Source organism: Ictidomys tridecemlineatus, chromosome 3 (genome assembly GCF_052094955.1).
Source record: "Ictidomys tridecemlineatus isolate mIctTri1 chromosome 3, mIctTri1.hap1, whole genome shotgun sequence".
Taxonomy (NCBI): Eukaryota; Metazoa; Chordata; class Mammalia; order Rodentia; family Sciuridae; genus Ictidomys; species Ictidomys tridecemlineatus.
The window spans coordinates 60,970,632-60,993,224 of NC_135479.1; the positions used below are offsets into that span (position 1 = coordinate 60,970,632).

The following is a 22,593-nucleotide window of genomic DNA, read 5'->3' on the forward strand; positions in this document are numbered from 1 at the left end:
TCAGTTTCCCAAATGTGCAGTGAATGGTTAAAGAGGAACTTCCCTTCTGGTAGATGCTACATAGTTTTCCAGGCTGGGTAGAGTTGGTCAGGGTGGTGCTTCAGGGTTCCATGTTACTGTCTGCCCAGGATGGGTGCAGATGTACTCTGCTTGGTGCAGCCTGGCCTTGTGTTCATAGCATGTGTGTGTTATCATTGGCACAGGCATAGAAACAGTGCCTCACAATACATGCCCAGGTCTCCCATCCTTCCTCAAATGTGTGGTCCTTTTGTCCCATCTCCCCAAAGCCAGAGAGTAGTATCAGCTTCTCTCAGCTGCATGGATGTGGGGGCAGGGCTGGATCCCCAAAGTATCTGTGAGGTGCTGTGTCTATTAGAGGTGGGCTTGAATGGGAGCCTGGTGAAGGCACCAGATCCACAGAAATAGACATGGCATTCTTGGCCCTGCCTCCTGATCAGACAAGAATATATATATATATATATATATATATATATATATATATATATATATATATATATTCTAGAGGAGGGAAGGGTCTGGCCTGAGTTCATGCAGTGAAGAAGCAGGGGCTTCAGTTGCAATTAGATTTGCCCATCCACTACATAAATACCACCATCATAGGAGGACAGAAGATACGGAGAGAGGGATAGTTCTTCTTTCTCTATAAAAGAATTGGAGGTGGTGCTCAATGCTGACCTGGATGGCACCTGTGCAGTCAACTCACTGTCTTTCTGCCCCAGGCTCTCTGGAGGCATCTCTGAGTCTGTCCCTGGCCCCAGATGCTGAATTTCAAAAGGTTTTTTAAGGGAAAGGGAAAGAGAGTGCCACACCGCTTGGTTGGCTCCATGCAAGCTGATCCCCTCATCCTCACATTCCTTCTGCTCCCTTCTCATCAGCTCGAGCAGGTCACTCTTAGCTGCAAGAGAGGTGAGGAATGACAACCTTTTAGTTAGAGAGTAACTTGCCCTAGAAACCAGTCTTAGTTCTGAAGAAATGGCCAAAGTGAAAACATGTTCAAGAGCAGACTCTTTCCTTCACTAAACCCCAAGATAAAGGGGTGAAAGAGAGTCTTCTGGGGGTCTAGACAGGGGTTTGTGTGTTATAAAACCAGGCCTGTTACAAAACCATGCCTTCCTCACAGTGTGATTTTCCCAGAATCTGCAAGTTGCTCAAAAGAGAGTTTATTCATAAGATGGCCAAGTTTGGTAGGGAGAGACTGCAGATTCAAAACCACCTCCCTGAGGTTTAGGGGCATTAATGTGACAAGAAAGTCAATGAAAGGTAATTTGAGGAAGGGATTCAGTTGTCTGTGTGAATAGGCAATCTACAAAGCACTTTTGGGAGTTCAAAAAATGTTCACAGTAGCATGATCTGAGGGTGGAGTTTTTGGCCTTTTGACTTCAAAAGCTTGCCAAAGGACTTCTGTGCAGGCCGAAGTGAAAGAGTGGGGGTTTTCAGCTGCTTTGAGCTAAAAAATACACTTCCAGTTTTTGAAAAGCAACTTAAGCACACATTAACTTTGTGACCTGCATGTTGAACAGTTATAGCAAATGTACTGGGATTGTAATATTTTTATTTATAGGATGTATAGAATTGGGGATACAAAGAGATATCTAAAAGCATGTGAAGTCAGAGTACTCATTAGATTTTTCTTCAGGTTCATTGGAAGAGCAGAGATGGGAGATGCAATAGACCCGGGAAAGGGCTGGGCAAATTAGCAAGGAAACAAACAAATAGTAACTTGTGAGGCAATGACCAAGGCAAAGTACATAGTTAAGCAAAAGGAAATGGAAAGAATATCTCCCTTTGCACAGAGAGAGTGTCAGCATGCTATGTAAAAATGAATGCCAGCCACATTTTATTTACAAAAAATGCATGTGAACCAACATGGTGAATAAGAGCTGGCAGTAATTAAGTTTTCAGAGAGTTACAAATTAAAGCAAGGCAGGCTGGGCAATATCACCATCAGACAGGTGGACTCTACAGTCCCAACATGTGGTGTGATGCAGTGGTGGAAAGCAAAGCTGCAGCAGACGTAAAGCAGTGAGGAGCCTGCATGGAGTAAGCCAGATGATGGCCAAATTCCCAAAGCCAAAGCTGTTAGAAAGGTCAGGAAGTTCAACACACACACACACACACACACACACACACACACACACACACCACACATTGATAGGGAGGTGTTTCAATTTGTTTCTCTAAGAATTAGATCAAGTTAAAAGAGAATAAATACCTTGGATTTAGTAAGTAGATTGTTGCTTGAATAAACAGAAAACAACATGTTATTTGCATGTTCATGGAACCACTGAAAAAATTATATATTTGGCTACAAACATATCTTAACAGGACACAGAGAATTAGAGGAAAAAGCTCTGTTTTGACAAAGATCTAATAGAATTAGTATAAATAATAACATGACCAGTAAATTTTCATTTAGAATTCAAGAAGCACTCATCTCAAAAACATATGGATTAAAGAGGACTGACTGTCGAGGCAGATTTAAAATCTGTTGAGAAAGCTCTGAAAGAAAAGCCGTTTGTTCTCAAACTCCTGGGACATAAAACAAAACTGTATTTAGTGGACAAAGTAGACTTACATGAATTTTATATTGAAATAGCAAGACAAATTAAGAGGACCTACATGGTTTAAGTACCAAAGGAAACTGGGAGGAGGTAACTGATCAAAACAAAATGAATGACCTGGAAAACCAGCATGTATTTATATTCATAATTTAGCAGAAACCTGAGCAAAATCCCCCCATGGGTTCATTCAACAGCAAAAACTTACTCATCACAAGTTGCACTTTCCTTGCAAAGGAAGAAGGAGTAGCAGACATATAGGAGATGACGCATGGGAAGGAAGACCTAAGTACAGATCCAGATCATGGATGGGCAAGACTCCAGTTCCCCCAGGCAGGGAAGGATGTTTAAAGACATACCAGACAGTATCATGCACCTTCCCAGCCATCTGCACCCATGACAGCCTAGCAGGACCAGCCTTGGTGGAAAGCCATGTGGCAGTACCCAGGAAAATGAAAAATGCAAATATTCCCCAGAAACTCTTACTTGAACTTATTGGTGTTTTTATTTTTATGTGTGTTTTTGGATCATTGTGTCAAAAACTGGCAGCACATTGCTATATGAGCAAGAAGCATTGTGGTCATGTCCATCTTGCACATTATTATTGTTGATATCAGCCAGGAGAAGGAATGGAGTCAAGTTGAGGAGCTGCCTTGAAGGGACTGTCCCCCTCACCTTGGAGTAGGAACAGAAGATTCAGAAAAGTGAGTGTGATAAGACCCCATTTGTTGTATTTTTCTCCCTGGCATCTGCTGATCCATTGGCATTATTGGCGTTGTTAATTTTCCATCACTGTTAGAAATACCTGGGATAGATCAACTTACAAAGAAAGAAAGTTATTTTGGTTCATTATTTCAGAGGTTTCAGTCCATGTTCAGTTGGCCCTGAGAATTTTTCAGTCCATCATGGCAGGAACAAGGACAGAGGAAGCTGCTGACATTCTGATAGCCAGGAAGCCAAGGGGAAGGAGGCAGGAGTCATAATATCCCCTTCCTTTGCATGCTCCTACTGACCTGTTTCCAGTAAGGACTCCCTGGGAGTGAGTCCACCAAATCCAGATAGTACCTCAGACTGAAAGAGTTAAACACTTGAGTCTTTGGGGGCACTTATTATAGGCTTGGCACTGTCTACAGTGGCATCCATAGACCACCATGAGAGGAACATGACCTGCTAGACCCCTTTTCCATCCTCATGAGAATATAAAATATGTATGATTTTATCTATTTTTTGAATATTATAGAAGCAGTGAGAAAAATACCAGAAAACATGGAGGAATATTCATGAGATGCTGATGCTGAGGAAGGAGCACATCAAGTAAGTATGAAAAACGCTTGAGCTAAAATGTCTATGTCTTTTCTGCTTCTGTGCTAATTGACATCTAGGTGATTGTGGAAGAGAAATAAATGTTTCATTTTTTTAGTGCATATTTCTTGAGTTATGAGGATGCAGTTGGTTATTGTGATCCAGGGTGGGGCTGCTCCACCCCAGGGAGATCAGTGACAAAGTATGCTGTGTTCTGACCTGCTTGGCTGTCCCTGTCCCACTCCCAAGGATCATGGGCTAGTGGGTTGAGGGGTCTCCAGCTGGATGTGGCCAGGCAGCACCTCAGGTGGGCTCTGCCTGGATTAGGTGGGCTGGGCATTCCTGCTGCCAGGTGGCTGGTGCCTAACTCATGGACATGTGCACTTTGCCACACCCTTCCCAGCAGGCTGACTCTGTTGAGACAGTCCTGGCACTGCCTACTCCCTGCTTTCGGCCCCAATAGGCTGCCCATAATCTTTTCTATATTTTGTTCTTTTTAGGTATAAATGACAGGAGAGTGTATTTTTAGATACCATCCATACCTGAAGCATAACTTATTCTAATTAGGATCCTTTTCTTTTGGTTGTACATGATGTGGAGCTACACATCATATATAAGGAGAGGAAAGTTATGCCTAATTCATTGCACTGGCTTTCCTATTTCCATTCCCTTCCCTTTCTTCTCCTTTTGTCTAATTGAATGAACTTCTTTACTTCCCATCTGCCCCCTGCCTTGTGGCTTAGCATCAGAGAGAATATCCAGCCTTGGTTGTTGGGATTGACTTATTTCACTTGGCATGACAGTCTCCAATTCCATCCATTTACCAGCAAGTGCCATAATTTCATTCCTCTTTATGGTTGAGGAATATCCATTGTGTATACAGACCACATTTTCTTTATCCATTCATCTGTTGAGGGGCAGCTAGGTTGGTTCCATAGCATGGCTATTGTAAATTTAGCTGGTGTAATTATTGATGTGATTTTTGAAGGTGGATTCTGTCTCCTGAATCTTGACTGAACTTGTTAATTAGTCCTGACAGTTTTTAGTGGAGGTTGTAGCATTTTCTGTGAACAGAACTTATCATCTGCCAACAGAGACAACTTTTTCTTCCTGGTTTGGATGCCTGTCATTTCTTTTTCCTGACTCCTCCAGCTGGAACATCTAGCACTATTTGGAATTGATGTCATTGAATTGTGGGCATCCTCACCTTTGTCCTGATCTTAAAGGAAAAGCTTTCATTTTTCATCTGTTTCATCTGTTTGACCTTTGTTATCTTGTGCTACATCCCTTTTTTTGCCAGATTTTTGGAGGATATTCATCATAAAGAATGTTGAATCTTTTCAGAATAATTTTTCTATACCTACTGACTTAATATGATTTAATCATTTATTTGGTCATTGTGGTTTATCTCATTAAATTGTGTTTTTTGAAGCATTTTTGCATCCCTGGGATAAATCCCCTTGATCCTAGTATATGATTAATTGAATGTGCTATGAGTTAGTTTATTTGTATTTTGTTATTTATATGTATGGAGATGACAGATATTGGCTTGTAGGTACTGCTGTTGTTTTGTACTAACTGCATTTGTCTTTGGTATCAAGTTTGGAAGTGCTTACTCCAGTTCAGTTCCTCTAAGATTTTAAAGAGTACCCTTCTTTTTTTTCAATGATTAAAGCAGATAATATATTTGTTTATACCATATTAATATTCTTAATGATATAGCTACTTAACATACTGTATGTTGATGAAATGTTTTTTAAAAATATTTTTAGATGTAGATGAACACACAATATCTTTATTTATTTTTATGTGGTGCTGAGGATCAAACTCAGTGCCTCACACATGTTAGGTGAATGCTCTGCCACTGAGCCACAATCTCAGCCCTGATGAAATGATTTTTGAAAGTATATTTTTTTTGAGTAGCCTTCTGGAAAAAGTACATTAAATATAGCTTCTAGTCATGTTACTTCCTTAACTTGAAATTATTTAAAACCTTTTCTTCAGAAGAGGGTTAAATAGCACTCACACCAAAAGTCTAGTGAATCTGACATGTTCTTTCTCCCATTTTTGCATGTTCACTTACAACCATCATTTTGCTGCAAAATTTCTACTGTGTCTCTCAAAAATCAATACTATGAAAATTCTGAAAGGTTTGGCAGTTTTTTTGAGTCTCTGAATAATCACAGCATTCTGTAAATCTGCTTCTTCCACTGTGTCTCATCTCGCAAGTTGAAGAAAGTGCTGTTGCCAAGGAAAAGTGAGTACTTCTTTGAGATTCTTGATATTTTTCAATGAAGTCTTTGATGTGGCTTATCCTATGAGATGTATTGAATTTCTGAACAATCCTTTTCCCATTGGCTAAGTAAGATATGTGTATTATCAATAGGCTCCAAGTTGTTCAGTGACACAGTAGACAAATTATTTTTATTTTCAACTTCAATACTCTTTGCTTTAGAAACAATTTTTGGTGTGGCATTTCCCACAGTCTGTGACCCTGTCCTGAGAAGGGCTGGAACACAGGCTTAGTAGACACACAAAGTTCACTTTTCTTAACTTTAACATCCACCTCTTCTTTATCAAAAATTCCTTGTAATTCTGATGGTAATTCCCCTTTTTTGATAGATTCAGAAACTGCTGACTTGCACCATCAGAATAACTTCTAAAATCATCATTGATTGTGAATCCATTTTTCCATAATTTTATTCTTATCATCTTATTATCTACTTCTTTCTTCTGTTTAGTGGGGGACAAGCATTTGGCACTAACCTTCTGAGCTTTCTCAAAAAGGCTATCAACAAAATATTCACTAAGAGGTTGATTGTTGGATCCTGTTTCAGAAACCCACTTCTCTTTTATACTTTCAAGATTATCTTCTTCTTTCATTCTCTTTGTGTTACTTTAATTCCAGCAACTGGGGAGGCTGAGGCAGAAGGATCACAAATTCAAGGCTCACCTTGGCAATTTAACAAGACTCTCTGAGCATGGGTCATGGCCGGGTCCTCAATCGCCCCCAACTCAGGGGCACCACCCCTGGCCCTAGGCTGGAGCCCCTCCGGGCCACGCTTAGCTGCCCCAACAACCTTTCAGACTCTGTGGCCCCACCACACCAATGTAGCCCTACTCCCTTGGTGTCCGAGGGGTGCCTTGTGGGTGCCAGGGCCAGCTCTGTGCAGTCTGAAGAGTGTGCTTCAGTGTGGGGCCAAGGGTATCCTTCTTAATTTTTCCTTAAGTGCTTGATAAAATTTACCAGTGAAGCCATGTGGTTTTGGACTTTTCTTTTTGGAGAGTTTTTTGATTATTAATTAATGTCTTTATTCATTATTGGTCTGTATACCTGTTCTCTTTTTTTAATGATTCAGTCATGATAGAAGTGTCTAAAGGAAACATTTTGCCCTTCAATACCTATCCTCAAATTCCTATGCCTAGGAAAATTTTCATCTGCTTTCGATCTCTTTCAATTGACATATTCTGAGGATTTCATATAGATGCAAACATATAAAATATTTTTGGCATAATTTTTTTCAGATTGGAAGAAGTTTTAAGGCAGGGGTGTATCCCTGGTAGAGTAGCACAGGGGTGGTTTGAGGTTCTGCCTTTCAAGCATAAGGCTGTGAACTTGTAACAGCTTCCATGAGCAACTGATATGCTTTGTAAAGTCCTCTCTTGCTCACAAAGGCTGAATGTGTCCTGCTGTTGCAGCTGAGAATTGCACCTGGCTCCTTCCCATTCAAGGTGGTCTCTGATTCCTGACCTTCTCATGAAGGAACTTCCCTGAGTGAAAAGGGGCTCCATGGATGGAATCATTGCCACTAAGCTGGGACCAATTCCTGTAATTTTCTTTATCTCATGAAGAGCCAGGCTGCTTTTCTGTGAAGCTGAATTATGGAGCTGGAGGGGCTGATACAGTTGTTCCCTGACCCTTGGTTCCTTACCAGGGACCACAGTGGCCTCCAGAACTGTGTGATCTAATCTTAACTTACCTCTGCCCTTCTGTGCTGCCAGCCCTGCCTTCCTCATGAAGGCACCAACTCCACAGAGACTTGAGATATGAAAACTGTGGCCAATATACTAAAATGTATGCACACTTACTAGTCTCATAACATTATAGTGTCCTTTATTATCATGTTGTTATAATTATTATAACAATAGTAAAGAACACACCGACCTGCACAGGATGGAGAGAACACGAATGATGAATATCTCATGGGGAGGGCATAGTTCCATGACAGGAAGACTGTGTCTTTCATATTCTTAGTTCATGTTGAATTCTGCACTTTCTTCTTTTGTATTGTTTCATTTTTTGGTGCTGGTGATTGAATCTAAAGGTACTGTACCAAAGAGAAAAACCTCCAGCACATTTTCTTTGTAATTTTTGAGTCAGGGTCTCACTGAGTTGCTTTTGGCCTAGCAACTGTGCTGGGGCTGGCCCTGAACCAGCTATCATCTTGCCTCAGCCTCTGGAGTTGCTGGGATCACAGGTGTGCAACACCAATACAGGCCTGCAGTTTACTCTTAAGAAATATTACTTTTTTTTAGTAAATGCCCTTAACAATGAAACTCCAGAGTTTACTTTGTGTGTGTGTAGAAAGCGATAAAATTTAATAAATGCAGTTTTATATGATTGAATATTATTTTATAATAAAATTATTTATCAATTAATTAAGAAAAAATTCCCCACTTCTTGCCCATGAGAGCATCATTGATGACTGGGCAGATCACTCAAGGTCCCTCTCATGAGTCTCTCTGTGGCCCTTTCAGTCTGTCTCACATTCTCCTGCACAGGTTCATTTACATATATTTCTGGGGATGTTTAAATTATAGAAACATCCTTTTAAAACTGGTGATCTCAGTACAGACATCATGAATGCATCATTTTTTTTCAGGTAACAGATTCCTTGCCCCTTTGCCTGTGGGCACAGGCAGACCCACCTCAGCAGCTGCACAGGTTTCTCTGCAGCAGATTTCTCCACCAAAGACCTCCACATGGGTGATAGTGGGGGCTTCAGTTCCTTGCTGTTCCAACATCTTCTGTGAAGGAGTCTTCCAAAGAAATCTTGAAAAATGGTGCCAAGTCCATAGGTGGAATTAATCCCCAGCATTAGCCATGCTAGGTAAAGGTATACTCTTGTAGAAATTTGTTGGTTGTTGACAAAGAGTTCTGTGTCCATGGCCCCATCTCCCAGGGGATGCCTCCCACATGTTCACCAGTGCTGGCCATGAACCAGTCAGTGTGAAGGAGGCAAATGATACCTCAGTATCGTGTGTTTTGTATGGGTTCACTGGGAGGTTGAATGTGTCTGACATTCTCTGCCCAATGTGGTGATTTCATTTTGAATTCTAGGAGTTTGTCTTTTGTCCTAGAAGGAAAGTTGACTCAGGAGGTTTGGGTATCCCTAGGAGCAGTAGTCATTTCCTTTGTGGCACCTGACACTTATGTCACAGAAAAGATGTTCCCAGCCCAATGTTATCAAAATATTTACTGTGGGGCTTTACTGTTTACATATAACTTTGACATATCTGGTTTTTTGACTTCTAACCAAACAAAAATGTAATCAATACCTTCAATATTATTTGGCCAATAGAAATCTTAGTGCACTGATGTGAAACAAACAAACAAAAAATCCAGGATAAGAATCTCACAGAAAGATGACCAGAGGAAGGGAGAGGGACTTCCTATGGGTAGAGGATGAGGAAATGTCTCTGGACCTAGACGGGTGATGGCTGCACGACATGAAAATGAACTTCACTGCACTGAACTAAGCATTTCAAAATGAGTAAAATGTTAAATTTTGATTAAAATTAAAACAAACTACTAAAATAAAAAGGAAAAACAAGTAAAATGGTAAGAGAGCGGAAGGGTCACTGTGAGAGAATGTTCAAGTAGCTTAGAAACTGGCACTAGCTGTGGATCCACTTGGAGCTCCAGTCCTGGTGCTGCTCCAGAAGTTTCTGCCCTGACTCTCTCTCTGATGGTCAAGGTGGTAATGGGACTGGAGCTTAGGCTTAAGGGGCTTTACCTAAGGTTTTCTCTAATAATTCCAATATTATTGATCTTGAGTTATCCATCCAGGAGGTAACCGTACCAGCATTTCCATACCCACTCTGCCTATTTGTTTCTCCGTAGTAGATAATGAGACCTATAATCCAGGCAGTCCCTTCTGTTTTGCTCTTGCTAATGAAACTATTGTAGATAACTCTAAGAAGTCATATGTTGGGCTATCTCTTACTGACCTTAGAGTGATAGTTAATGCCACCTATAGCCATAGACTCCCCCATGGCAAATGCAAGAAACCCTTGCTGCCAACATACCCAATAACACTTTTTGGAAAGCCCCCCTCAGGTAATGATGTCATCCCATAGAATCAATGTGTCACTGCCGTACCTTGTCTCCTTGATAAGAGGAATTTCTTTGGGGAAGAACAACATCTATGGGTCCTAGTAACCACCATCGTTGCTACAGCGACTGTGCTGCTCCACAGTATCCAGACTGCTCAGACTCAAACAATTTGTCTACTGCCATGGCAGAAGCCTTTTCCATTTAAAATGACTTAAATAAACTCTCCTGAGCCGCTATTGAAGTCATTTAGCAAGAACTAGGCCTCCACCAGGAACAACTAGATTTTCTGTTTATGTTGCAAAGGCTCATTTGTGACCCTGAATTCCATAGTATTTCTGTCACCAATATGCTGTGTCTAAAAATGTAACCTTACACTTCTCCAAATTTTCTCAGTATATTAAGAGTTCTTGGGAGGCAAACTATATTATGACTATGCATAACCTTACTAAGGCAATTGCTAAAATCAATGAGACTAAGGTGTCTATCTTGACAACCTCTTCTTTCTTCCAGGGATTGACTGAACATTGGAAAAATGTTAATATTAATCTGATAGCCAAATTAACTAATCCTCATAATGCTATTACCCTGGTATTACTGTTTATAATAGTGATAATATTTTCTTGTGTTGTGAGATGCTTATGTACTCATGTAAAGGCCACCGAACAACAACAACAAACAGCAATGCTGGGCTGAAGTCCTTGCAGCATACTCAGAGGGGGGAGATGTGGGGACAAGAGCATGGACTACTGTATAAGTGGCATACACTAAAAGGGTGTCTCAGTGGCAGGCGACTCCCCTGGTGCTAGGCATGTGAGTGGCAAACCACTTACCCTGAAGGCACAGCCCTGGGCATGAGGCCATGGGTTGCAGTCCCGGTGCTTGCTCCACAGCCCACTCCTCAATTGGTTGCTGCAAGGGTAATTAGCAGAAATTGCGTTGGTGGCTGCTTGTAACCTGCTTAGCTACTGCCTGAGTATATATACATGGTAACTGCAATAAAATCAGATCTGCTTCCTGCTTGGTCTCCAGAGGTCTTGATTAGTGACTCTGTAGCCACACTCTTTCTCTACTCTGTTCTGTGGCCCTCCTTGCTGGATGAGAGCTCACACAGGGAGGCTGAGGCAGGAGGATAATGAGTTCCAGGACAGCCTGAAACATTCAGCAGGATCCTGTCTTAAAAGAATAAAAATTGAAAAGAACTGGGATGTAGCTCAATGGTAAATCACCCACAGTGATGCATTTCCATGTCCTTAATAATCATCTACCAGAAAAAAATATTCTATTTATAATAGCATCCAAAGGAACAAAATACTTAGTAACAAAATGAGCCAAATTATTCAAAGAAAGCAAACTGATCTGCAGAGTGAAAATTAGTAAACACTGATGAATGAAAATGAACACATACACGGATGGATAGATACAGTGTGCTTATGGATGGAAGAATAAATATTGTTAAAATGTCCAGGTTACCCACAGCAAGAGATTCAGTGACATTTCTGTCTGTGACATTTCTGTCGACCTAGCAATGACTATCTTACTTGGTATAGAAAGAAAATCCTTTAATTCAATAAGACAAAAGGTCATGAATAGTCATCTCGTCTGGACAAAAAAGGACAAACAAGAAGCATCATACTAAGTGATTACGAGTATATTGCAGGACTCTAATAAATCCACTCATATACTGACGTGAAAGATGACACAAAGAAGACAACAGAGGATACCATATGAATATGGAACACAGGAGAGAGCTCAGATACAAACCCAGGCATTACTGAAAAGGCACCAAGACCCTACATGTACAGTGCTGGTAAAACAGGATATTTACTTGCAAAGGAATGAAGCTGGACCTGTATCTTCCACAGTACATAAGACTGAACTAGGGTTGGGACATAGCTCAGTTGGTAGAGTGCTTGCCTCGCATGCATGAGGCCCTGGGTTCAATTCCTAGCACCAGATGCACGCGAGTTCGTGTACGTGTGCATACACACACAAACTAAAAATGGATTAAAGACACAGAAACAGATCCACATAAATCTGATTTATGAAAAAGGTGCCAAAAGCACACATTGGAAAAACAAGAGTCTCTTTATAAATGGGGCAGGGAAAATTCAATAGCAATGCGTAGAAGGATGAAAATAAATCCCTATCTTTCACTTGTCCTAGGAATTAGACCAGAAACACCAAATTGCTACAGGAATGTGGAAAAGATTCCAACACATTGGAAGGGGTACTGACTTCCTTGATAAGATCCTTAAAACTCATAAAATAAAAGTAAGAACAAGTGTGTACAGGAGAGAAAATAAGAGTGTAAAAGAGAGCCTACAGAATCAGAAAATGTATGTCAGATACCCTTCCAATAGGGTATGAATAATCAGAAATATTATATACTAACAATTGGAAAACCTTAATGAGCCAAATAAATGGGAAAAATATCTAAAGGGAGATTTCTTACAAGAAAAAAATCAAATGGCCAACTAACATGATGCTGGGTATTCTGCAGTGGGGGAGCAAATGGACTCCAACTGAGGCCACAGCATCTACTTAACTCACCGTGTGAACTCAGGCCAGACCCTTCCCTCCTCTAGGACATACCCAATCCTGTCTGATCAGGAGGCAGGACCAAGAGTGTAACAGGCATTTGTGTGGATCTGGTGCCTTCACCAGACTCCCCATCCAAGCCCACTTTTATTAGTCACGGCACCTCACATTCGCTTTGGGGATCCACTCCTCCCCCCACACTCATGCAGTGAAGAGAGGCTAATTACACTTTCTGATTCTGGGGAGATGAGACAAAAGGATCTCACATTTGAAGAAGGATGGCAGACCCAGTATGTGGTGCGTGGCACTGTTTCCATGCCTGTGCCAATGGTAGCATACACATGCTGGGAATGCAAGGCCAGGCTGCACCAAGCAGGGCACACCTGCACCTACCCTGGGAAAACAGTAACTTGGGACTCTGCAGCACCACCCTTTGCAACCCTGCCCAGCCTGGGAAACTATGCAGCAGAAGGCCTATGTGTCACTTCCTCTCTAACCCTTCACTGGACAAGTGGGAAACTGAGGCCCAGTGTCACATAGGGACTGGCCCAGACAATAGGGCAAGGACAGACTCCAGAGGAAAAGGCAGAGTCCTCACTTCCTAGCTCAGGCCTCAGTCATCTCCCATAGTGTTTCCTTTGGATTAAGAACTTTTATGATCCTGGGGACACCTGCCTGCCTTTGCCATGTGACAGTAATTTTTTCAGCCTCCCAATAGGTACAAAAACAGAGAGGCATACACGTGGAGATCAGAGAGTAGGTTAGAGAAAATGGAGGCCCCAGGAGGTGACATGGAAAAGGAGAGGCCAGGCATGGTGGTGCACGTCTGTGATACCAGCAGCTCGGGAGGTTGAGGAAGGAGGATCAGAAGTTCAAAGTTAACCTCAGCAACACTGTGACAACCTGCCTCAAAATAAAACACAGGAAACCAGGTTGGGGATGTGGCTTGGGGGTTAAGCGCCCCTGGGATCACTCCCTGAGACCAAAAACAAAAGAAGAGGAGAGAGACAGCACTTCCATGGAATAAGGGCAGCCCGTCTCCATGTACCCTGACTGGGACGCAGAGAATGGAAATAGGGAAAAGGCCAGAATTTCATTGTTGGGGGTCCCTAAGGTGCCCAGGGATGTGCTTACTCTCAGTCATCCCAAAGAGAACAAGGTAACAAGGTGGGTGGCTCTGGGAGGTGAGGATATCCCCACTAATTGCATTTCAACCCCCTCAAGATGCAGATGGAGAAAGAAGGCCAGGAAGGAAAATGGCATTTTCAAAGTCATGAGGCGGGAGACAATGCCTGTTCTTAGCTCTACTCTATGTGACAGTTTACCTGTTTCCATATTTTAGCTCTACTTTTGTGCATTATAGACATGGGACAACATGGTTTGTGTCATCTCACACATGTCTGGTGACTTTGCTAGGAAGTAGATTCTAGGATGACACCCCTGTGCAGGGGAACACTGGTTAAGCCTTAGAGACACGATGACTTGTCCACAGTCCCATGAGAGGACAGGAGGAGAAGCTGGGTTGAAACCTAGCTGTGTCTCCTCAGATCTGGGACCCTGGCTGCACCCAGGCCTGTCAAGGGATGTGGGGCCAGTGTTGGCGTTGGCTGTGTACACACATAAAAAGTCATGGGGCTGGAGGAGAGCCAACAGAGGGACACACATGGGCTTATGTGGAGGATGGGTTAGGCCAGGAACCCCCAAGACATGGCCTCCCTTCCTTGGTCATAGAGCCAAACAGAACTTGGAACCCAGTAACCAGGCACCCACATTCTAGCAACCGCCTCCTCTCAGTTCATTTGGTGAAATACTTTGAAAGCCAAAACATGTTTTCCTGCTTCCCCTTTGGAGGCCGACCCTTTAGGAGGCCCCGCCACCAGAGCTCCCCCTATGGCTGCACGGCCCCTTCCCCAGAGCCCATCCTCTGGACACCCAGAAGACAAAACCTTTGGAAACAACTGCGATGCTGTTTTAGATCCTGCTGCCAGTGCCTTGCTGGTGGTAGTACTCCAAATGGCAGTCCTGCAAGTGCGAGGAGGAGCTTTAGGTCAACACCTGATAGCCCTGGGGAAGTACATCCGGGAGAAACTATCACTGTGAGTAGCCCTGCAGAGCCCCACCACCTTGCTCCTCAGTCGGGGAGAATAGGGACCTGAGGTGGAAGCAGGAGGTGTGACTTTGTGAGCCTCATGTCACATCATGGTCACACCCAGGAAAAGACTAAAGGTGGGGAATGAAAGTGTCCAGGGTACATCCTGGGCACCCAATGTCATTTCCAGTCCTACAGGGTAGAAGCCTGAGATACAGTATCTGTATGAGGTCGGGGGAGCAGAAGGTCACAAGAGACACAAACACCCTGAATGGAGGCGAGCAGGGGCTGGGGCTCCCGGCCAGCTACCAGGCACTGTCTGCCATTCTTTCCACAGTTTACCCTCAACAAGTGTTGGAGCTGCAGCTTCAGCTCCAACTCCATGTGCAGGGAGGAATATCCAGAGCCAAGCACCAGTAGGCAGGAGCTGGGCCTCAGGGTAAGGGCGGAACAGAGGGGACTCTACTGGCAGCGGACAGAGCAGAATAAAAGTGAATAAGAGCAAAGACACCACCAGGAACACCATCCTGGTAGGATTGTCAGGTGGAGGGGCAGAGTCCCCACCATGAGAAATCTGAACCCGTCCTCCTCACCCTCTCTGCCTGCCTCATTCTTGGACTCATCCAAGGTCACTGTTCCCATATTTGTGAAAACATCAGAACAGCAACATGGGTGTGATTTTAATTCTCTGATGATTTGTATCTGCCATCCAACTGACTATTAGCTTAGTTTTCCAGGTAGCAATGGCCTGACGGTCCTTAAACACACACTCTCCAAGTCTTACACAGCATCAGGATTACTAGGGATGAGTTTAGCTGAAACATCACAAGGCTTGTGCTAGTTCATCCATTTCTCTGGTACTTGATGACTGAAGGAACACATCCCAGACTGTGAAAGCATGAGCTAGGGACCTGGGGCCTGATTACTTTCCAGGGGACTCAGTTCCACAGTCATTCAGGCTGTGCAGTATGGACCTCATTCCCTCCTGGGGCCATTTCAACAGCACCACAGAGAATGATGTCCTGGGTGTCCTCACACAGGGACCCTCCTGTGTGGGATGAGCCTGTTTTCCCATCTCCAGAAGGTGATGTGCTGGTGGGACTCAGGGGATAAGCTCCTAGTGCACAGAGCTGCCACCTCTGCTCAGCTAACACACTGGCCTGAAGCTGCTGTGTTTCTGACTATCCCCTCAGCAATTCCACTGTGAACTCTGCCAGCCATTGCTCTGCTGGGGCTCTCCTGTCCCTCTGTGGGACAAGCCCCTATGTGCTTTGGCTATTGCACTGGACTCCATCCCCAGACACTTCTGGTGGGTCACTTTGGCACTGACTCTGTTTCCTCAATGTCCCAACCAAGAAGGTGGCTACAGAGGGGAGGATACCAGCATTGGATATGTGTTCCAGGCATACTCCCTGGGGGACCTGGAGGACACCCTGGAGCCCATCTTCTTCTTTGAATCATCCTCTTCGGCCTCAACCATCTCGAGTTCCTCCATACAACAAGAGGTGTACCAAATGTTGGGAAGGTAAGCCCTGCCCAGGGTGACAGGGTCACATACAGCTGTGAGTCCTCGAACTGGCCCTGGGCCTCTCTGAGCTTCAGCCCTCTCCTCTGAACTGTGGGGTGCCAAGATCACTGACCTCATGGTAGGAAAGGCCAGGCCTCTCATACTGCTGCCCCCATCCCTCTTGGGTGGTCTCCTCACTCCCTCACTTGCATTTGTCTCACTACCCACTTGGTAATGTCCACAGCCAGGTCACTGTCACAGGCCCCGAGGTGGAGGACCAAGGACACCAGGTCCCAGCCTTGACAAAAAACCTGGAGCCCATGGAGGAACAGGCCGAAGGTGAGGAGGACTGAGGTTGGGTTATGAGTATGTCAGAATGGGACAGGGAGGGACAAGCAGAGCATACTGCACAGGAACTGGGGCGGGGCAGGAACAATGAGAGGCAGAGCTGTCATTGTCTGTGTACATTCTGGGAACACTGCCCGGTGTTGGGTTTGTGTGTGGAATTGTATGAAAGGCAGTAGGGAATATTCTGCCCCTGGACCTAATATGGATAGTCTGTGGACCTTTACTCCTCTAGCCGCTCTGGTGCTTGTGGAAGCTCCCGTTCCAGGTCCACCACCTCCAACATCTGATAGAGAACTGGAGCTGGACGCACTTGCCTTGGACAATCAAGACCAATGTCTCCTGCTGGCCCTTGAGTCAGCACTGCATCCAGAGAGGAATTCAGAGCCTCTGGTCTTCTCCCAGGCCATTTGTTTATTTGTTTTTATTGTATGTGTTTATTATTTTATTATTTAAAATTAAAGATTTGTTTTCATTGTTAAAAGACTCAGTTATTTGGCATCAAGTGCCTTCTCTAAACTGTGCACTAGTCACCACTATGGAGTTCCAGAACATTTTCCGGAATTCAGTAACCTTGACCACTGCCTCCCCACCCTCCCGCTAGTCCCCAGCAACCCCTTAGCTTCTAATATGCAATATGCTGAGTCTGTATTTTTGAAACCAGTGCAGTCTGATTTCTTCTGGGCTGCATAAAGTTTTGAGAGACTAATTATGTTTCCTCAGAAGGGCAAATGCCATACAGGTCTAAAATTTTTTTTATGTTTTTATTCTTATTTCTTTGTTACTGGGCTGGAACTCAGGGGCACTTTACCACTGAGCTACATCCATGGTCTTCTCCTTTTTCATTGAGACAGGGGCTTGCTCCATTGCTGAGCCTGGCCTAAACCTAAACCTTTTAAAACTTAAAGCAGTTTTATTTGGAAACACACACACACACACACACACACACACACACACACACACATCTCTCTTAAGTTCAATGGCTGGAGAAAAGATAAGTTTGCTTTGTAACAGGGAATACATCCGGCAGGAAGAAACAACAACATCCAGCTCCATGTCATCAGGCAGATAAATCTGAACACCAGTGCTGAACAGAACAGAAGAGTACACAGAGAAAACCTTTATGGTAATACCAACAACAAGCCAAGAAGAATAATAAAGCACTTAGAAACATACATACAGTAGTCTGTACGGACACATAAAGATAAAGGAAGAGATAAGAAACCCAGCTCAACTTCCATAACCACCTCCACCACCTGAGAGAGCACCAGGATCAGAACCACCTTCAACAGCAGCTTCAGGCATGTGGCTCCTAGTGGCCCCACAACCAGCCCCACCCACTGAGCGCCCCCTGCACCTGTTCCCACCCCAGAGCTGCCCTTTCCCTTTCCACCTTTCATTTTTTTTCTATTTTTTTTTGTATTTTTGTTCAAATATTTTAAAATTTAAGACTATATTGTTTTAAAACAATCCAGCTTTTGAGCTTTAATTGCATCCCATTGTCCTGTGTCTAGTACCCATTCCTACTCCCTCCCCTTCTCCCTCCTGCTAGTCTCCAGGGAATTGTCATTATTCTCTCCCTGGGATTTGCCGCCTCTGAGTTTTTCACATCACTGCAGTCCAACTTCTGTTTGACCACATAAAAGTAGAAGGGACTGTTTACACTTGAATTTTCTATGAATGGTAAATCCCATATAGATCTAAGATTTTTAGGTTTTCTATTATTTGTTTATTTTTGTTTTATTTGTTTTGTTTTCTTTATTTAAGTACTAGAGATTGAACCCATGGGCACTTTAACACTACGCCACATTCCGAGTTTTTTTTTCTTTTTGAGATGGAGTCTCACTAAGTTGCTGAGGATGTAAGATAGGAAAACTGGCCTCCAACTTTGAATCCTCCTTCCTCAGCCTCCTGAGTCACTTGGGTAGTCATGTGCCACCCACCTAGCAGTTCTACATTCATATGTAAAAAGAGTTTCTTAGAAAATACTTTCATAACATTGAAGTTGAAAGTATTTTCTTCTGACCTAAGGGTCAGAAGTCACATACCAAATCCTGATGGAGAAAAAAAAAAAGAATATAGATACTTAGAAAGACAATTCACAACTAGCAAAGTGTTCCTTAAAACCCTAGACTAATCAAAGGTTAATATCCCAGGGACACACAGAACCTCACAGAGACAAAGAACAAATCCCTGCAATTCAAAAGAGAATCACTGCACTGAGTAACTGTCAAAGATGTTCAACCTCTGAATGTCAACACTGAGAGGTCGTTTGTCCCCACTGATGGGCAGGTTTTAAGGCCCCTGTTGAACAGCCCTGGTGAGAATACAGGAGATGGAGGCCTGGGCAGATCCCCTGGGAGATGTGGCCACAGATACTCCTCAGAATCATTTGGCAGCACCCTTCCAAGTTCTTAGCATGTGTCCCTTCCTTCATCCAGCATGTCGAAAGCTAGGTACTTATCCTGCCAGCACTGTTGGAAATGGCCAGAACTGGAGTCATGTAGAGGAGTGGATGGCCACATCTGCTCCCCATGTACCAAGGAACACTGTGGCTGCTGAGGTGGGTCTATCTGTGCCCACAAGGACAGAAGTCAAGGAAGCTGTTACATGAACACATTGGTGTAGTCAGGGTGTCTCTATAGAGGACCTCATTTGATAGAGGACACATCAATGATGTAAATCTGCAGTGAATGCAAGTGAGAACTTGTGGCTTTTCCTATAGGATTTGGTGCAGGACTAATGGTACCAGGAGACAGATTGAGTGCTAAGGCCTGGCCTCCCACAGCGATTGCTCAATGTGTGGGGTCCACCCCTGGAGCAGGAAGGAAGGGCACGTTCAGGTTCACAGAAAGGAATTATGGTGGGGCTGTGCTTAGCTTTCTCTTTCCTGTCTGAGAAGGAGCATTCTAAACACAACTTGGATGAGCTTTGAATAGGCCAGACTGTAAAGTTTCTGTAATATTACAAAAACCACATCAAAAACTACAGGTACAGACCAATATATCTCATGTCTGTAGCCACAAACATCCTTAACAAAATACTGGTCCAGCAAATTCATTAGAACATTCTAAATCATTCACTAGGACCAAGTGAGAGTCATCCCAGAAGGCAAGAATGCGGTAAAACACGTAAATAATTCAATCTGATAAACCAATTCAAACAGAATGAAAGATAAAAACTCTACTATCTCAATAGGAATAGAAAAACTATTCTGAAAAAAATCAACACTTTTTCATGATGGACGTCCTCCAGAAATTAGGTAAAAAGGAACGCACCACAAGACAATAAAGGTCACACAGAATCTGCCACATCAAACGTTGTATGCAGTGGCTGAAAAATAAAACACTTTTCCTTAAGATCATGACCAAGGTGATGCTGCCCACCCTGCAGCAATGTCTGTTCCATGTAGTGCTGAAGACCCCAGACAGAGGAATCTGTGAGGAAAAAGAAACCACAGGAATCCAAACCAGGAAGGAACAAGAAAGGGCCGCCTCTGTTGGCAGAGGACATGTCCTCTTCATAGAGAATGCCACACTCTTTTCCAATGAAAACTGTTAGAACTAATGAACAAGCTCAGTCAAGGTTCAGGAGACAAAACCCACCTGAGAAAATCAGATGCATTTCCTTGTCCTTAATAATCGTCTACCAGAAAAAATAATAATATTCCATTTACAATAGCACCCAAAGGAACAAAATACTTAGAGAAAGATTGAACCAAGTTATTCAAAGAAAGCAAATTGATCTGTATAGTGAAAATTAGTAAACATTGATGGAAGAAAATGAACACATACACAGATGGAAAGATATAGTGTGCTTATGGACGGAAGAATAAATATTGTTAAAATGTCCAGGTTACCACAACAAGAGATTCAGTGGCATTCCTGTCAACCTATCAATGAATCTTACCTGGTATAGAAAGAAAATCCTTTAATTCAATAAGTCCACAAAATGTCATGAATAGTCATCTCCTCCTGACAAAAAAGGACAAAGGAGAGGCATCACAGTAAGTGACTGAGAGTATATTGTAGGATTCTGATAAAATCCACTAAGATACTGACATGAAAGTTAACACAAAGAAGAGAACAGTGGATACCATATTAACACAGGAGAGAGCTCAGATACAAACCCAGGCATTACTGAAAAGGCACCAAGACCTTACAATAGGGAATGGACTGTCTCATCCATGTACAGTGTTGGGTAAACAGGATATTTACATGCAAAGTAATGAAGCAAAGTAATGAAGATACTGTGCATCTTACACAGTACATACAAGTGAACTAGGGCTGGGGCCATAGCTAAGTTTGTAGAGTGCTTCCCTCTCATGCACGAGGCCCTGGGTTCAGTTCCCAGCAACACACAGACACACACACACACACACACACACACACACACACACGAATTAAAAATGGATTAAAGACAGAGACAAATCCACATAAATCTTATTTCTGACAAAGGTGTCAAAAGCACACATTGGAGAAATAAGAGCCTCTTTAACAAATGGTGCAGGGAACACTCAACAGTAACGTGTAGAAGGATGAAACTAGATCCCTGTATTTCACTCTGCACAAACAAAATTAACTCAAAGTGGATGAAAGTCCTAGGAATTATGCCAGAAACACCAAATTGCTATAGGAATACGGGAAACATTCCAACACACTTGCAGGGGTACTGACTTTCTTGAAAAGATCCTTTAAATTCATGAAATAAAAGTGAGAATTAATAAGTGTGAAAGCATCAAACTAAAAAGATTCTGTACAGGAGAGAAAACAATTAAGAGTGTAAAGACAGCCTACAGAATCAGAAAAAACGTATGTCAGATAACCTTCCAACAAGGTATTAATAATCAGAAAATAGTATATAAATATTACATATTAATAATCAAAAAACCTTAACGAGCCCTATAAATGAGAAAGATGAAGAAATTCAAAGAAGAAAACCAAACGGTCAACTAACATATAAAAATATGTTCAACATCCTTAGCCATCAGGGAGATGAAAATCAAACTAAATAGAAACCAGGCACATAGGCACACACCTATAATCCCAGTGGCTTTGGAGGCTGACAGGAGGACTGCAAGTTCAACAACAACCTCAGATACTTGGAAAAACACTGTCTCCAAAAAAAAGCAACTTTAAAAATACGCTGAGTATGTGTCTAAGTGGTTAAGAACCCCTGGCTTTAATCTCTGGTGCAAAAAAACAAAACAAAAACAAACCCACACTGAGGTTTCATCTCACCCCACTCCGAATGACAATTATCATACTAATTTTCACACAAATGATAATTGTTCATGAAGATATGGGAGGAAACATGGGTTCATAAATTGTTGATCGGACTGCAAACTAAAGCAGTATGGTGATTCCTAAAAAGACAAGAAATGGATCTGCAGTCAGCCATCCCACTCCTTGGTATTTATACCAAAGATGTAAAATCAACATACTAAAGTGATATATGCATAACAAAGCATATAGTAGCACAATACACAACAGGCAAGTTATGGAACCAGCCTAGGTGCCTTCCAATAGATGAAAGGATAAAGAAAATGTGGTGGATAAACACAATAGAGTTCTACTCAGCCATGAGGAAAAATAAAATTTTGTTATTCGCTGGTAAAGGGATAGAACTGGAGAACATCATGTCAAGTGAAATAAGCCATTCTCAGAAATTCAAGGATCAAATGGTTTCTCTCATAAGTGGAATATAGAGAGAAAAAAGGAAAACGGGGAAATCTCACAAAAATAGACTAGACTGTGATAGAGTAGAATCAGAAAATCGAGGGTGAGGGAGGACAGGAGGCAAAGGGAAAGAACTAGGGAAGAAAGTTGACGTAAATTTATGAATATGTCACAATTCATTCCAACTTTATATGTAATTATAAATCATCAATTCAAAA

General features: G+C 42.7%; 1 long non-coding RNA gene and 1 pseudogene across 1 annotated transcript; one reads left to right on the forward strand and one right to left on the reverse strand.

Annotated features, from left to right (window-relative positions):
- The first annotated feature begins 1,883 nt into the window (after positions 1–1,883).
- LOC144376188 (uncharacterized) lies at positions 1,884–17,175 on the forward strand. The gene is made up of 6 exons (XR_013436384.1): positions 1,884–3,283; positions 3,820–3,893; positions 8,765–8,992; positions 16,249–16,370; positions 16,597–16,691; positions 16,933–17,175. It is a non-coding gene; the product is annotated as an uncharacterized LOC144376188 (long non-coding RNA).
- On the reverse strand, positions 5,970–6,877 carry LOC101973485 (UBX domain-containing protein 2A pseudogene; annotated as a pseudogene).
- Positions 17,176–22,593: the final 5,418 nt, after the last annotated feature.